General features: G+C 41.4%; 1 protein-coding gene across 3 annotated transcripts in view; it reads left to right on the top strand.

The window, feature by feature from the left end:
• LOC129726669 (low-density lipoprotein receptor-related protein 2) overlaps positions 1–15,258 on the top strand; it is a 146,170-nt gene that overhangs the window by 16,964 nt on the left and 113,948 nt on the right. The gene's annotated exons all lie outside the window — the stretch shown is intronic.

Genomic DNA, 15,258 nt, shown 5'->3' with positions numbered 1-15,258 from the left:
GAATCTTAGTAGAACCAGGCCATTCGATGTCAAAAAGGACTTAAGCATGGGTTTATTCTCAGGCTCCCCACCAGTTACCCTTCCTTTACGCTGAAATCTACAATACCTTCGCGTGACTTCCTCTTAACAAAAAATAAGTCCCTCTTATCAATAAAACTGGCCAGAAGGACGCACGACGAAACTTCTCCAGCGAATTATAATTGGTGATATTTGGCAAGAGGAACGAGTGTCGGTATAGTAGAACAGTAAGCGTGTAAGGAAGAGTATCACATTACACACAAGCACTGATAAAAAATAAGCATGCCATTTCTCAATAGCGGTGTTGCTAATAACACAGTGCAACAATTTTTCTGCCTTTGCTCCTATGTATGATTTTTTGATGAAGTTTGATGCGAAAATAAATTTCCCTGAATTTGAACATATTTCAACTTAAGGGGCAACAATGGCGCCATTTTGAATTTTTGAGAAACCGGTAATTTTTGTGTTTTTTTCGACGCCATTTTGTTTTGAGGCCAAATATCAAAATTCTAAGAGTTTGTCCACATATTAGCATCCTTTTACCCATATTTTGAAAAAAAGAGCTTAAATCGGACAAAAACTGAGCTCAAAACGGTGATTCTACGAAACCGGTTTTGGCATAGTTTAATATATTTCACAAAGCAAAATAATATCGATTATTTCTGAGTATTAATGGTAATTCGCTAATATCTTAAAGTGGTAGTCAAATTATATCTTATTTTGAGTAAAAAAGTCTCAGAAATCGAATGGTAGGTGTCTGATCAACGTAAAATATCAGCAAAATGTCGATTTTGCCCCAATTACCCTAAAATACTAAAATAGGTTTATCTGCTGACATTTTACGTAGATCAGACACCCACCATTCGATTTCTGAGACGTTTTTACTCAAAATAAGATATAATTTGACTACCACTTTAAGATATTAGCGAATTACCATTAATGCTCAAAAATAAACGATATTATTTTGCTTTGTGCAAAATATACTAAAACTATGCCAAACCCGGTTTCGTAGAATCACCGTTTTGAGCTCAGTTTTTGTCCGATTTAAGATCTGTTTTTCAAAAGATGGGTAAAAAGAAGCTAATATGTGGACAAACTCTTAGAATTTTGATATTTGGCCTCAAAACAAAAAGGCGTCTAAAAACCCATAATTACCGGTTTCTCAAAAATTCAAAATGGCGCCATTGTTGCCCCTTGAGTTGAAATTTGTTCAAACTCGGGGAAATTTAGTTTTGCATAAAAATACACAAAAAAAACTATACATAGAAGCCAAGGCAGAAAAACAAGTCAATTTTTGTTGCACTGTGTAATAGAAGCGCGGGATACAGCAAACACCCGGGCATATCTCACAATAGACCAACGATTCTGGTCGCAGTGAGGAAGTTCATACAGGAAAAATAATCTCGACTCGACCAGATGTTGGTAGCATCCTCTCAAAATTTAATGAATCTTTGTAGGTGTGTAAGCTTTACTAAACCAAGCAACTTTGCATACTTTTTTAAAAAAATATCTAGGAAATTATTTCACAAAGTTGTGTATATTTCTTAAAATTTTGTGTTATAGTTTTACTTAAGTACTCGAAAAGCTTTCGTACTCAGCAGAAAAGGACTGAATTATTCGATTTCTATCGGGGGTTTCATATGTAATTGTTTTGAGTGACCTCCTAAGATTACCACGAGGAAACAGACAAACTTTACAAAATCTCGTAGATCTCAAAAACGAAATTTTGTGCATAATACAAAGTTTCATAAAATTTCATAATCTACAGCTTTGCTGAAAATCGTAAAGCTCTAGCATGTAAGAGAAAGAAGTTGGCATCGCTGTATCATCTTTGTGGTCAAATCGTAAAATAATCTAAGCATCGGAATTGAAGCCCCAACTATACCAAGAAACGTCGTAGTAGATCGGAAACCGAGCACTAACAATTTCGTTTTGCTAGACTTATTTTTTTGACTCAGTGTGCAGTGTCTAGCCATTATCCTATTGGTTAAAGCCGCGCTAGTGGCCATTCACTACTAAACTTTTCAATAATACAATAGATCGAATAATGGATTATCTCCAATCGACTGCTGTAAGAATAAAAGAAATCGATTGAAAACTGACTGAGTTTTGAAAATTTGAAAACGAACAATTTTCGTAACGCTCTCAATGTTTTCGGTTTTTCAACTTGTACCTCTATGTATGTTGCCGTAAGACGTAATTCTGCGTAAAAAAAAATGGTGGAAAAATCTGAGATAACTATTTTTTTCAAAAACAATTTTTGTTTTTAAAATGAACTTCATCAGCTTAGGATTTCAAGTTCAATTTTATATTTATAAATAGAAGTTAAGAAAATTCTCTGAAAGCCATCCATTGACTACAAATGACATTAAAATAATAATGGTTACTCGGGCCCTCAAGATTTCATGTTTTTTGTTCAAAGCCGTAGATGATCTGTTTATAACAGTTGATCCTTTTCGAATATTTTTTTGGGATCTGTTCAGTTATGAAGAGCGAAATGATGACTTTTAGATGGATTACTTTTTATGTAACATGATTTGTGTATATGATCACTATTTGGTAATTTTCGTTAAACTTTCTTAATTTTATTAATTATTAGTTTACAAGCCTCAAATATTCACACGAAGTTCGATGAGCCAGAATAAAATGCCAATGACATTTAAATGATATATGTTCAGTAACTTACCGAACTCGTAGTAACTGGTGGTAAATGACCTTCTGGCTCAATAAGTGACCTTTGATGGATACTTTTTGATTACAGATTTTATGTCGATGTTTGTCATTTCGTTCAATAATGTCTGCCTCACTCAAATAGCAAATAGTTCATTACACAGCAAAAATGAATATGTACTCTGGAGTGTGAGAAATAAACAAGCTGACATTTGATCGGCAGGGAATTGTTTATGGTTACTCTCATCGCTAACTAGAGAACTTTATTTACGCTACTTAGCGATAACAAAAGTACATACTGCCAAGCTTAGAAATGATGAGAAATTTTATTTTAGCGGAGTTAAAATTAGTGGTAATGAAAGAATGCTTCATTGCCAATTTAAACAGGAAATCGAGCTTCGTATGCTTCCCCGATCACTGCGTTCAGAGGAACTGCCTGTCATCCTAGTCTACTAGTGTGATGGCAGTAGGCAGTAGGCCTAGAGAGACGTCAGTGAAACCACATTCTGCAAAACCGGTGCAACTCTGTCGCACAGTTATTAGCAAGCTGCCGCCATTTGCCTCGCTCTGTCAACGATCGCATCGGACTCATATTTCCGGTCGCAGACCGGTACAAATCCCGGAGCCGGTTCTCTGTTGCAGTTTTTTTTTCTGTCGCTCTCTATCTTTCTCTCTCTCTCATTTATGGAGCACTTTTTCCGCCGCAGAATTGCATACAAGATCAAAGTCGGATTGGAGTGGAAATGTGCAAATAAAAAAAAACCAGGCCACACTTTTCGTGACAATTTCTGCCGGATTGCTAATCGGATCGACTTCTTATTGGCGATCACACACACTATTGATGTAAAACAACGAGAGCAAGCAGATCGATCGCTCTCGTCAGTCCGATATCAGGAAGTTGTTTTTCCGACCGACTGAACTCACGGAATCGCTATCGCATTATCGAGGGCTGGGAAACAACGTCAATCAGTGACTGCATGATCTAATCGGTGCAACCCGATCGCGTTCCGCAATGGACAGACGTGTTGCGTGTTTTCGTTTGCTGTTGCTGCTGGACGAAGGTTTCGACGACTCTTCTGCAACGTGGACAAGTTTTGTTTTCTTTTTGCCCTCTCGAAAGAGTGGACTGGTGTCCGCAAGCACAGTTTAGTTTCGATTCGACAAACGATGGATTATCACAGGCTGTAATAAAATGGACGGTAGAGTTAATCCGTTTCGCTTGTCGCACGGAACTCATGATGGCCCCTCGCGGGGGGGGGGGGGGGGGGTGAAGGTGCACCGTGTGGAGCTGGTATTCACGCGCGAGCATCATCATCATTGGAGTACAAACGGTAAGATCTCCAAGCTCATGCACACTCGTGCAAAGCACATGACTTAGGACGGGGAGGTTTGGAAATAATGGGGAGAATAGGTGATTATTGTTATTATTGAATTACTAGTTGAACCTTTGCGCGAGCGCTGGGGATGTGCAATGTTGAGGCCTTTCGACCAGAGAGAACACAGGCGAATTCAACTTTTGAATTGCGTCTTTTGAAAGTGTTTTGCGAATGCAAAGAGCACGACAAACGGAAAGGTCATCACGGCCGGAGGAACTTATCTTTTTGTGCTCATTTAGGAGTGATGGAGAGTAACAATTCGTTAAATGATTTTTTTTCTGCAATTGTGAACGAAAATCTCGAAGTAGGCAGTAAATATCAGGATGCAGCCAACAATGCACTGAAAAAAAAACATGCTAATGAGAGTGAGTTCAAAGTGTGTCATAGTTTTCAGGGATAGCGCACTAGTCATCAAAAGTAATCAAAAGATCATAGAACTATCGAAAGCTTGTGAGAAGCCCAGAATCTAACTGTCTAACACCTTTTTCTTCGATTCGCACAACCTTCAAATTGAGTACAATTGATTAGCACAATATGCTTTTAGCACCTAACACAGCTCGAAAACGGGACTTCATCTACAGCTGGCGAAATTACACCCGGCTTTGCTGTGGCTAATGGCCAGGTATTATTACAAAAATAAGAGAAAAAAAAAACAAAAACCGTGCGTGTCAAGCGGAATGCACGCAACCATAGCGACATTCCAGCGCCTGCTGTTGCTGAAGTCTACCTCTCATTGTAGAACCAGACACCATCGGGGTCCGGACGTGATTACCGCAGATCACCGCGCAGCTGCGGGGGCGGTTCAGGCGGGGTTACGAGCGTAGCAAAATCCGACATCACCAGAGCACAGCGATTAAATACTTTCCACCCGCGAGAACAATGAATAATGGCGGTTAGCAAAAAATTTTCTAAACGGGTTCCCAGTTCGAAGCTGTGGTAGAGTAGAAGAAGGGAGAGGGGTTGTCGCACACGCCAAACACAAGCCGCTATTTAGGGTAGCTCTGTGAAGTTGGACCTGGTGCGCACTGGTGACTTGATTTTCGCTTCAGCCGCCCTTTTTATGACGGCGCCACAATGTCAATCGGTTCCGTAATTTTTGACAGTTAGAAGGTGTTCTGTAAAATGGCGAATATTATCTCTGTAAACACCTTCAAACTCAGCTAATGAAAAAATTTTCATACACATCATCAGCCCATAACAGGAATTTGTTCGGTCTTAGAAACAAAGCAGCTACTTTATGTATAATTAGCCAGACAATTGTGGCTTCTGGAAAACGTGAGAAACTGTGACTCGAAGTTCCCATTCAATCTTGTTAGAACGGTCAGCCTCCTGCTTATTGTTCTCTTCCTTCCCACTTAGCAGCAGCTAAGTCTGATCAAGCTGATCGTTGCACTCTGTCTAGACTCGTTAGTATGGAAGTCAGTTTCGAAGCCAGACTGAACAAAACGTGTCATGATTTGTGATTGTTCGCGTAACGAGGCAAAAAAAAAAACGGTTGCGGCATTCGTTGTCGCCCCCTCGCAAATTCGCGTGCAGTCGAGCTCTCGAACGCCCACTCGAAACTGTTCCGCCTGCTTGGTGCACCTGTGTGTGGAGTCCGATGTCCGACAATTTTTCGGATGAAGAAAGTTAATGGTTTTATTCGTTTTTTTTGTTGTTGTTGCAATCGCTTGTTTGATACTTTCAAGTGCACTGCATTTGAGTGGCCTTTTGTAGGAAGCTACAATAAACGAAGTCAAAAAAAATATCATTAGAAAGTAGGCACGGAAATGCGTTTTGTTACATTGTATTGGACTTTTTTCTATCGCCTCTGTCAGTTTTTCAATTCACACTAGTCTAGAATCTGAATCAGAATATTATAAAGGGCGTGATCTTTCAACCGCGCCCTTAACTGCTCGTCATCTTTAACACGGAACCAGTCCTAAGTTGTGCTTGAACATTTCGCCATTTCATCTGACTGATGATTACCAGTTTATTTAGTTATTCATATTTTTTGCTGTAATCGAGAGCGAATACAGCGATGATTTGCGGCATTAGAATAGAGCTGCTTACCTTGAACCACGCTTCTCTATTATTTTTTCAAACCATATCAATCTTCTTGATTGGAAAAAAAACTACGATTCTCCTCAACAAGCGTTTCAACACGTAAGTTCGGTACCGAAATAAGAGACCGCTCTTTTTTGCTGGCAACCAACTAAACGATTGAAAGGCGTCGAAACTCATTTTGATATTAGGCACAGTTATTTCACAATTTACCACGCGAGCGTTACATAACATAACTCAGGTCGAAAAATAATTCTACTCCGTAAACGCAAAGTAACAGGCAACACACAACCAGAACCGGTCTGGGTGTGAACAAATAACCAAACAAAAACAATGCGCCTTGTGTGTGAAGAAAGCCTAACCTAGCAGCCCCCTGGTAGAACCGTCGTCATCGCGTCGTGTCTTCATGGCGCGAGCGAGCAAATATGATCGACAACTGCGATGATGAGTCACGGTTTCGCGGCTGAAATGTAACACGCTGTCGGATGCGTTAAGCCATTTCGCCTTTTGCACCCGGTGGAGGAAAACCCTCCAGGCACATACAGATTTATGTCACATGTCGCAATCGATTAGGGTCGAAATCACAGGGTAAATGCTGGTTTGGGAAGTTTCTGGTTGTTACAGATCATGGCTTAGCTTACCATGATGATAGTTAAGGCTGTTCCAGCCCCTTTTTAATCCTCTCAGTTATACGCATAGTTTTATGAGCGTGGTATAACTTTTTACCTGGTTTCTTTTTATAATTGGGTGGTTTAGCTATTTACGGATTTCTGATTTTTATACATCAGCCAAAAGAGTGTAATTTTCTGACGGAACGTGATTTTTTTAAATTTTATATCGTTGTCCTTCGATTCAAAATCGAAAAAATGGTTGAGGGGCCAAAATTATTAAATGCAAATTTTTTCATAGCTATTCTTCATTTTTATTTTTACTTTGGAGCTTAAAAATGTCAAAATTTTAAGAATATTTATTCATCCAACTTTATCGTCATATTTATGTCCTAAAAAGAACTGTTTTTACTGTGGATAATGGCAATGAACTTGTATTTTTTTCTATGTTTTTTTTTAATTCGTTGAGCTTTGTTTAAAAAAAAATCCAAAGCAGTGAGTTTTCGAAAGTGAAATCGGTTATCTCAGATGTTTTTTTAAAATAAGTTTTTTAGACAAGTTAGTTGTCTAAAACTCTTTTGAACAAATCAATTCGGGCAATCTCGAGGAAAACAAGTTTTGACGTAGAATCACGTCTCACGACGACATAGGGGTGTAAATTGAAAAACCGAAATATCGAGAGCGTCCCGAAATTATCCACTTTCAAATGCTTAAAACTCAGTCAGTTTCCAACGGATTTCCTTCATTCTTACAGCAATCGGTTGAAAAATTATCTGTGCGTCCATGGAAATGCGAAAAATTGTGATTTTTTGATGCTAACTTTTATACTATTGTAAAATTTAGAGCCTTGTTGAACGCATATGTGATAAGTATCAGTCTTTTTTTTTTTGAAAGGTGGTAGGGAAACCTGCAAACAGACACCTGAGAAGAAAACTCAAGGTGTGGGGATGAAACTAGGGCGTGGGCCGGTTCCGGACCCACTGAAATCCCTCCAGTCTCCAAGCCTAATCTTCCCGGGACGACGGTCAAGTAGTAGACGACAGTCGGGGAGTGACCTTTCTGATCTGGTGGCTTCGTGAACCGTGCAAATGCCCGGGTCGTCGCACATCCTCCGTACTAGGTTGTCCGGGGTAGTGCTTGGCCCACTAACTGCCATCATAACGCTTTTGGCACGTACAAAACGTAAGCATGCGAAGAAGACGTGCTAAGGAGTCTCTCCCGCATTCACGCACTCGGGACACATGACGCAACCATGGCCTGACAGGATCTGTGTCTGGTGAAAGTTCACTTCCCCTCGGATACCTCCGAAATATGTCAGTTCGTCAATTACCCTTCGTGAAATTGGACCATTCACGCTGCCATCGGGAGATTGAGAATAACCTTCTGGTTCCTCGTTTGCCCCTTGTGTGACGTTGGTCGAAGCATTCTCTGTCCTACCTAATAGGGATGCTGATAGGCATCATGCCGGACAAGACTCAAATTGCGTCGTATAACACTGCACGGTACGCACTCGCCACCCTCACGTACATGAGCCTACAGGTACTTTCCAGTTTGTCAAGGTAACTGTTAGTACCTAGAGCTCTGGACCACACTGGTCCACCACACCTAAGTATGGACGAAACCATACTGGCAAGAAGTTTTCGCTTGCTGTAATACACCGCTGAGCTATTGGACATCTTGTATGATGTCCAACAGACATAGTCGATATGGCTCCCAAACGTGAGCTTGTGGTCGACCACAATCCCCGAAAGCTTCCGAAATCGCTTTGAGGTGATGGTGCAGTCTCCGGCTATGACCACCGCCTGTTGCTGCGATTTACGGTTGTTCATAACCATGACCCTCGTCTTATATTGCGTTGACTCCAGTTTCCTGGAGCGTATCCATTTTCCGATCGCTGTAGACCTCTAGCGTTATGACGTCTCCATAGCCGAAGATTACAACTCCGACAGGAAACTTGAGTTTCCTAACACCGTAATATCAGGATAGAACCTAGCGAAACTGTTGCAATGATTGGGACGCACTTCTGACCCTTCTCCGTGCTGTAAACAAGTACTCGATTCTGGAAGTAACTTTCCAGAATCTTGAATAGCGACACCGGTACATGGATGCTCCTGAGCGCAAGCGCAATGGAGTCCCAACTGGCACTATTAAACGCATTCTTCACGTCAAGCGTAACTATCGCGCAATTGCGTATGCTTCTTCTCTTGCGCTGGAGAGTTACCTCCGCCGTCTTAGTGACGCAGACCGGAACGTTTAGCGTGGACTTACCCTTCCGAAAACCGAACTAATTACTTGCTCGACCATTTACGCTCTCCGTGTACCTCACCAATCTATTGAGGATAATCCTCTAAAGCACCTTGCCCGCAATGTCCAGCCTGATTGCCAGGTAAGGGATCCCATCCGATCCCAGCGCCTTGCTCAACTTTAGGGAGTTGGTGACCACGATGAGCTCCTCGACTCCGACGCGGCTGTCATCGCTCACGGATGGATGTTCGGTAGGTTGGCCGAGCATCCCTGGTCTGTGTCTGAGATACTGTAACGTCGAACGTGACGCTCCAGCATTGCTGGTGATCGTTCTGCAGGCACCAGCGCGCCTTTGATCTTGGCCATTATCATCCTGTAGGTGCACTTGGGAGACTCTCCGCAATCCTTAGCTTCAAGGCCTGCACCATCGCAACGCCTGCATAACTGGTTCCTAATGGATCCCTTGCAGGTCCAGGACTTATGTCCTCCCTCAAAGCACCTGAAAAAAACGTCCGGTTGCTGGAGTATACCCAGAGGGCATACCGACCTTGAGTTTGCCTTCCTTCAGTGCTAGGTTTACATTCGCCGACACTAGGGTGCCACGGCCACAAGCGATAACCTACTTCGAGAACTTGCGTAACATCGCACCCCTCTGTGATTTTGTACACGTTTTTAAGCTGGAGTGTCACCTCCGAGGTAAGTGCCCGAACATGCACCTCTTACCTAGGACTTGCTCGACTCCCGCCTTGTAGGAAGCGCCTCTATTTTTCGCATCCTTCCGGAGCTCGAGAATCATCTCGCCAGTGCGAGATCGACGGATGGTACGCACATTCGGCTCTAAATTCTTGAGCTGGGTTTCGCTCCTCATATTCTTCAAGACTTTAGAGTACTCAGACCCGTCAGTCTTGAGTAAAAGGGCATCCCACCTGCCCTTCTCCTTCTTGAACTTTGGCGGACGTTTTGTTGCTGATCCGTTTTGGCGCTTTTTACCTTCCTGGCGCGCTTTTCCTACCACGGTATCCCAAGAGGTTTCCCGCAGTCGCCGCTTCGGTTGACGTTCCGGTAATTTTGAGCTCCTTCCCCTGGGGACTGCTCCTATTTGCCGCGAACTCGATGATCGCATTGAGTTGTTGGGACAGCGCTACCACCCTTAGTCGCTTGTCACTACTTTTTTCGATGGCCTTGACTAGCAAGGGACCGTCGACCGTTATGTCCAGCGTGGAAACTGGCGTGTTAGCCTTTCCACCAACGGGTTTTACTGCATCCGTCTTTACCTTTTTCTGCGGAAACGCTGGATGCTAACTCACACGAAGGGATTTGGTAGTACCTCTTTATTCGGATTCATTTTTGTTATTTGGGTCCCCCTTTCAGCCGGACAAGGAGTCCCATGGTGGTCTATGCTGAAGCAGTGGGGTTATGGCTAGGGTAGGTCGCCCATATCGCCTTGTGAACAACCATGACGCCCCCGACCAGCGCAAGTCAGGAATCTGATTCTAAGACTTATTCCCACCAGCTGATCCTTCACCTTTCTTCCCCAGCACAGCCGACATCTAAGCATACAAACGATTTGACTTTGTAAACGATTTGTTGTAGCTTTTGTTGTTTCGCACGCTCGAGAACACAACGACACGCTCACAGGAAGTAGAACTCTCAGTAATTACGTAAATAAGCTATCATTCAGAAATTTAAATCCTTCATTGTATAACCGATCACTGCAGCAAGAGAATTGTTTACTGAAAACTTGCTAGACCCGGAGCAAGCAGAACAGCGGCTGATCTCAGAGCAGCAGTGCTGAGCAGGTGACGGATTGCAAAAACATGTTTGTATGGTTTTGAGCAGACAGTTTTACAAAGGAAACCAGCGGACCGCACTGCACAGCATTGCTAAACATGTCCGGACATGATAGAGATTCTGTCCGGATCTGGCGCATTCGCTTGCAATGTGAAGAAATAACAAGAGAACTATGGGATATACAATTAGTTCGAATACAACCTTCCATCGTTGTGTAGGTACGCACCTTTTGTATTCTGTGTATTGGTATTGGTGTCAGATTTAGCCTTGCTTTGCTGACATTTGTTGTTTGTTTACGCAAACGATGAAATAGTACCGCCACGTCTAAGTCAGGTTGTTTGTAGTACGCAAGTCAGGAGTTCGTGCTTTCCGATGAGAAACCTTTTGTCACGCAACAGAAGCACAATGTCCAAAATAGGCAGCTGTAGGCGCTGATGTTGGTCAGCATTACCCCGTCCCACATAAACATCCCACGGTTCCAAAGCGCCGCGTCGGTGATGGGTTGATGCCGTATCCAGGCGTGGGATTCTCCCTCTGGTGTTTATCGAAAAAAAAGGTAAAAATCAACGCTGCGTTCTATAAGGCAGATGTTCTGGAAAAGGTTGTGGCCCTGGACCTTCGGGACCTCTTCGGAATGGATAGTTACAGCCTTCAATAGGACGATGCAACTGTCCACATGGCGAATATCGTCCAAGCGTAGTGTTGGAAGAATTTGACTGATTTTCTCGGTAAGACTTTGTGCCCTGCTAGCTCCCCAGACCTTAATACCCAGGACTTTTATATTTAGTCCATATGCTGGCCAAGCAAAGCGAGCATAAAGTGAGCTAAGGATCAATTTAAAGAGCTTATTTCCGCGTGTGTTTATTTTCTTTTGGAGAACGTCTCAAGCTCCCAGGTAATATGTCGTAAAGGTTCTCAATAAACACCGCTTCAGTAAAAACTGATTCGGGAAGGAATGATTTTTTTAGCATATTTTTAAAGTGTATTCGAACCTGAAGACCATGTAAAATCATTTTTTGTCACCGGCAAATGGCAATTAGTGGAACATCAATGGCACTTTTAAGCACCCCAAGAACATATAATTGAATAAATTGATATTTTTCTCCGCCGCTCGCCAAAATGTTGCTGGCAGTGATAAAAACTACGCAATAGACCAGCGGTTCTCAACCTGGGGTACGCGTACCCCTGGGGGTACGCCAAAGCCTTCAGGGGGTACGCGAAAGAAAAATCAGTAATGGCAGACAAAGCAAATTTTCTTTATAATACTTCATTTGTCGTTCAAACTTCCTCTTAAAACGTGGCTGTAGCAATCAAACGTCCATAGTTCAATTTGAAACATGCACTAAACGACCACAACATGATCTACCACTACTCTCTCAAACTCTGCGAGAAAATTCCAATCAAGCGGGTACAATTTATTTGGAAAATATAGCCAAGGGGTACGCGGATGAAAAATGGTTGGGAACCGCTGCAATAGACGTTTGATTGAGTTCTCGCATTTCTTCTCAGTGTTCCTTTTTGAACCGCGGCCGGTACAGGTATCAAAAATATTTTATTTTTTTTGCTATTCCTTAGTCTATTGTTATCTTGCTCGTTGGATATGCCCGACCCACCGTTGTTTAATAGTTAAAATTCGTGAATTTAATTATTTTCTGATGTTTGTGTACATTTCAGCCCTTTTGTATGACTTTTGTAGTATTCACCATTTTGTTTTTTAGGGTAAATCTGTGTAATAAATAGTTAATTTTTTTTATTGAACATATAAAGAGTAAATGTGTTTTATAATGTTGTAATAGTCAAAATTTTATTAAAGTTGCCAAAGACATCAAGTTGCCATGACTTCAAATGAAAATCTAGTTTGTGGTCTTTTTGTACTCTATCCACATTATAGTATTGGGTATGTTTATGTGGAAAGCGCTATGAATCATGCAGTTGGCAGATTGAAATCAAATTTTTATACTGCGAAGAGATAATACCTTTTGTTGAAATTGAATTCTACCGCTATCCGCAATCTTTTGGCGAGTGGCAGAAAGATTTTAAGTACTTCGCAATCGAATGTTTTTGGGGCGCTTAGAAGCGCCATTGGTGAGTCGCATAAGCGAAACCCGGCAATTTTTGTTCAATTCCTCTCCATTGTAGCTACTAAAGGTGCCGCCACGCGGACGCTAATACACCACTGCAATAGTTTCTGTGTCTTAGTTGATCGTATAAAGCATTTTTTCATGACGGGATAGTAGGCTATGAACTATTTCGTTCGGGACTGTAGTGTCAAAAGCTATAACATAGAGACTCTGAACTAATCCGTCATGACGGAATAGTTCATAACCTACTATTCCACGATGAAAAAATGCTTTATACGGACAACTATGACTTAGAAACTTTTGCAGTGGTGTATTAGCGTCCGTGTGACAGCACCCCAAGTATTCCATAGCAGCTAACAGATAGATGGGAGTTTCAGCATCAGAGAAATTTTCTCGCATTGCAGACGATGAATTCGGTCTACCGGAAATTGGATGGCCCGGTACGAGGTGAGCGGGATTTTGTTATAATTTTCTTCTTTGCCAGACCTTACCGTCCTTATGGTACTGTCTTGGGAATAGAAATAAAGTTAAAATTTCCGTTTGCTACCTTACATTTCAGGGAGATAAACTTTAGATAAGGAGAAGTTTCGTAGACGATAGAAAGAGAAAACGAAACATTTGTTTGTTGTTTTCAATGCTCGAGTGGTAAAAAAACTTCAACTACTGCATAAACAAAAGATTTTGGAGCGCTAAGGAGCTAATTTTTCTTCATTGCAGATTACCATTTGCGTGTTGTGTGGAAAAATTCGCGTTCTGTTGTTATCTCGGCAGGTTTTTCTGCCATTTTCAGATCGTTATCAGCTACTGAGGTATCCATGACAGCTTACAGGTACAAACCAGAATATAAGAATACGAGCGAGTGGCCGCAAAAAATTAACGGCTTCAAAATCAAATAATTTTAGGGCGCTTAGAAGCGCTCACAATAGTGGCACCGAATTACCATTTGCATATGACGTAGGATGATTCTCGTTTTCTTTTTATTTCTGGTAGCATTTCTTTTAACTTAATGTATTAATCGATTTTTCCGAGTTGTTTCACGAAACTGCCGATTTGATCTGTGTTACATATTGCTATATGGCATAATTAAAGATTTCTATTTTACATAATTCAAACTAGCTGCATATTAAAAAAATTGCATTTAGTGAGTATCAATCCTATTTCTAGGATTTTCAGCGCCATTTTTTTCTAACCACACTTTTTATAACCTGCAAGGTTAGAAAATTGAACATTGCTTCAAGAACGTTTTTGTGGCATTTCAATTTGTAGTTGGCAGGAAAATGAAACAGTTTACATCGAGCTAGTATATTCCATAACAGCTTTGATTAGCTTTGACCGTTAAACAGTTGACGTAAAACTAATGTACACAACGTTCGTCTATTTATCTACAAATAGTGTGCAGCGCAATCCATCCTCTTTTTCGAATTTCTTCATTCTACCATTTACGCCGCGCTGTCTAGTAGCTGCGTAAGTTCTCTCTGTAGATATTGAAGACAATTACACCGGGTTTTCCATCATCACATCGCTATTTCGTTTGTTTATCGTCACATTGCTGTTCGGTTCAATCGAAGCTGCAAGCTACAATATCTGGTCGTGGCAAAGGAGGTAGAGTCAAGGAAAAGACAGGTGTCCTGCTGAATATAAAAGTAATTCTTTTCCCGGAGAAAACTGGCAAGAAGGCTAAAACCAACCGTCCTTTCAAGAATGACCACATATTTTCATTTGAAATAGTAAAAATGAGTTTTTGCCTCTGATCAAAATTTATAATTCGACATAACATTTTCATCAAGCGTGATTTTTTTTTTGTTTTGACAGTGAAGTGGGTACTCTACCGAAAACTGTGTTCAGGCAACTTTCAACGTTATTTGCGAATGACTTCAAGTCAAATAAATTTACCGAGAATTTATTAAAAAAGAAAGTTGAAGGGGGATTACTATAGTAATTTTCCGCTTCGAAAAACAGGCTGTCGTAATTCTACGTTAACTTGCGATCGTGTCTTATAAACCACTTTTTCAATATTATTTTTTATTTTACACTCTTTGCTCTGACGCTCAATCCAAATCCAATTAACTAGTTGTTAGTTGTATGTTTAACTATTTAATTTTTTTTGTTTTGTTTTGCCATCAACAACCAATCAACGAAAACCCCTTACAGAAAAAAATCTTTTTTAAGCCCATGACATGATTCAACATGGGTACTTACTCGACTGTTTATCTCCGCCATATGCATTTTACCTCGGCAGGAAAGTAATGACACGCACCGATGGCTCCGGGAAAAACTGTCTGCCCGGTCTGCGGATTAACATACATGTAAAATCAGCTGTGCTGTCAATGCGCTGCTGCATGCATTGCTCAGTGAAAGAGACCAATCACGGCCTGCTGAGTTTGGCTTACCTTTCTGGGCTCCGCTAGTATCTCGGCTGGCAGGCTG

This window comes from Wyeomyia smithii, chromosome 1 (genome assembly GCF_029784165.1).
Source record: "Wyeomyia smithii strain HCP4-BCI-WySm-NY-G18 chromosome 1, ASM2978416v1, whole genome shotgun sequence".
Lineage (NCBI taxonomy): Eukaryota > Metazoa > Arthropoda > Insecta > Diptera > Culicidae > Wyeomyia > Wyeomyia smithii.
This window is presented reverse-complemented; position numbering and strand designations above follow the sequence as displayed.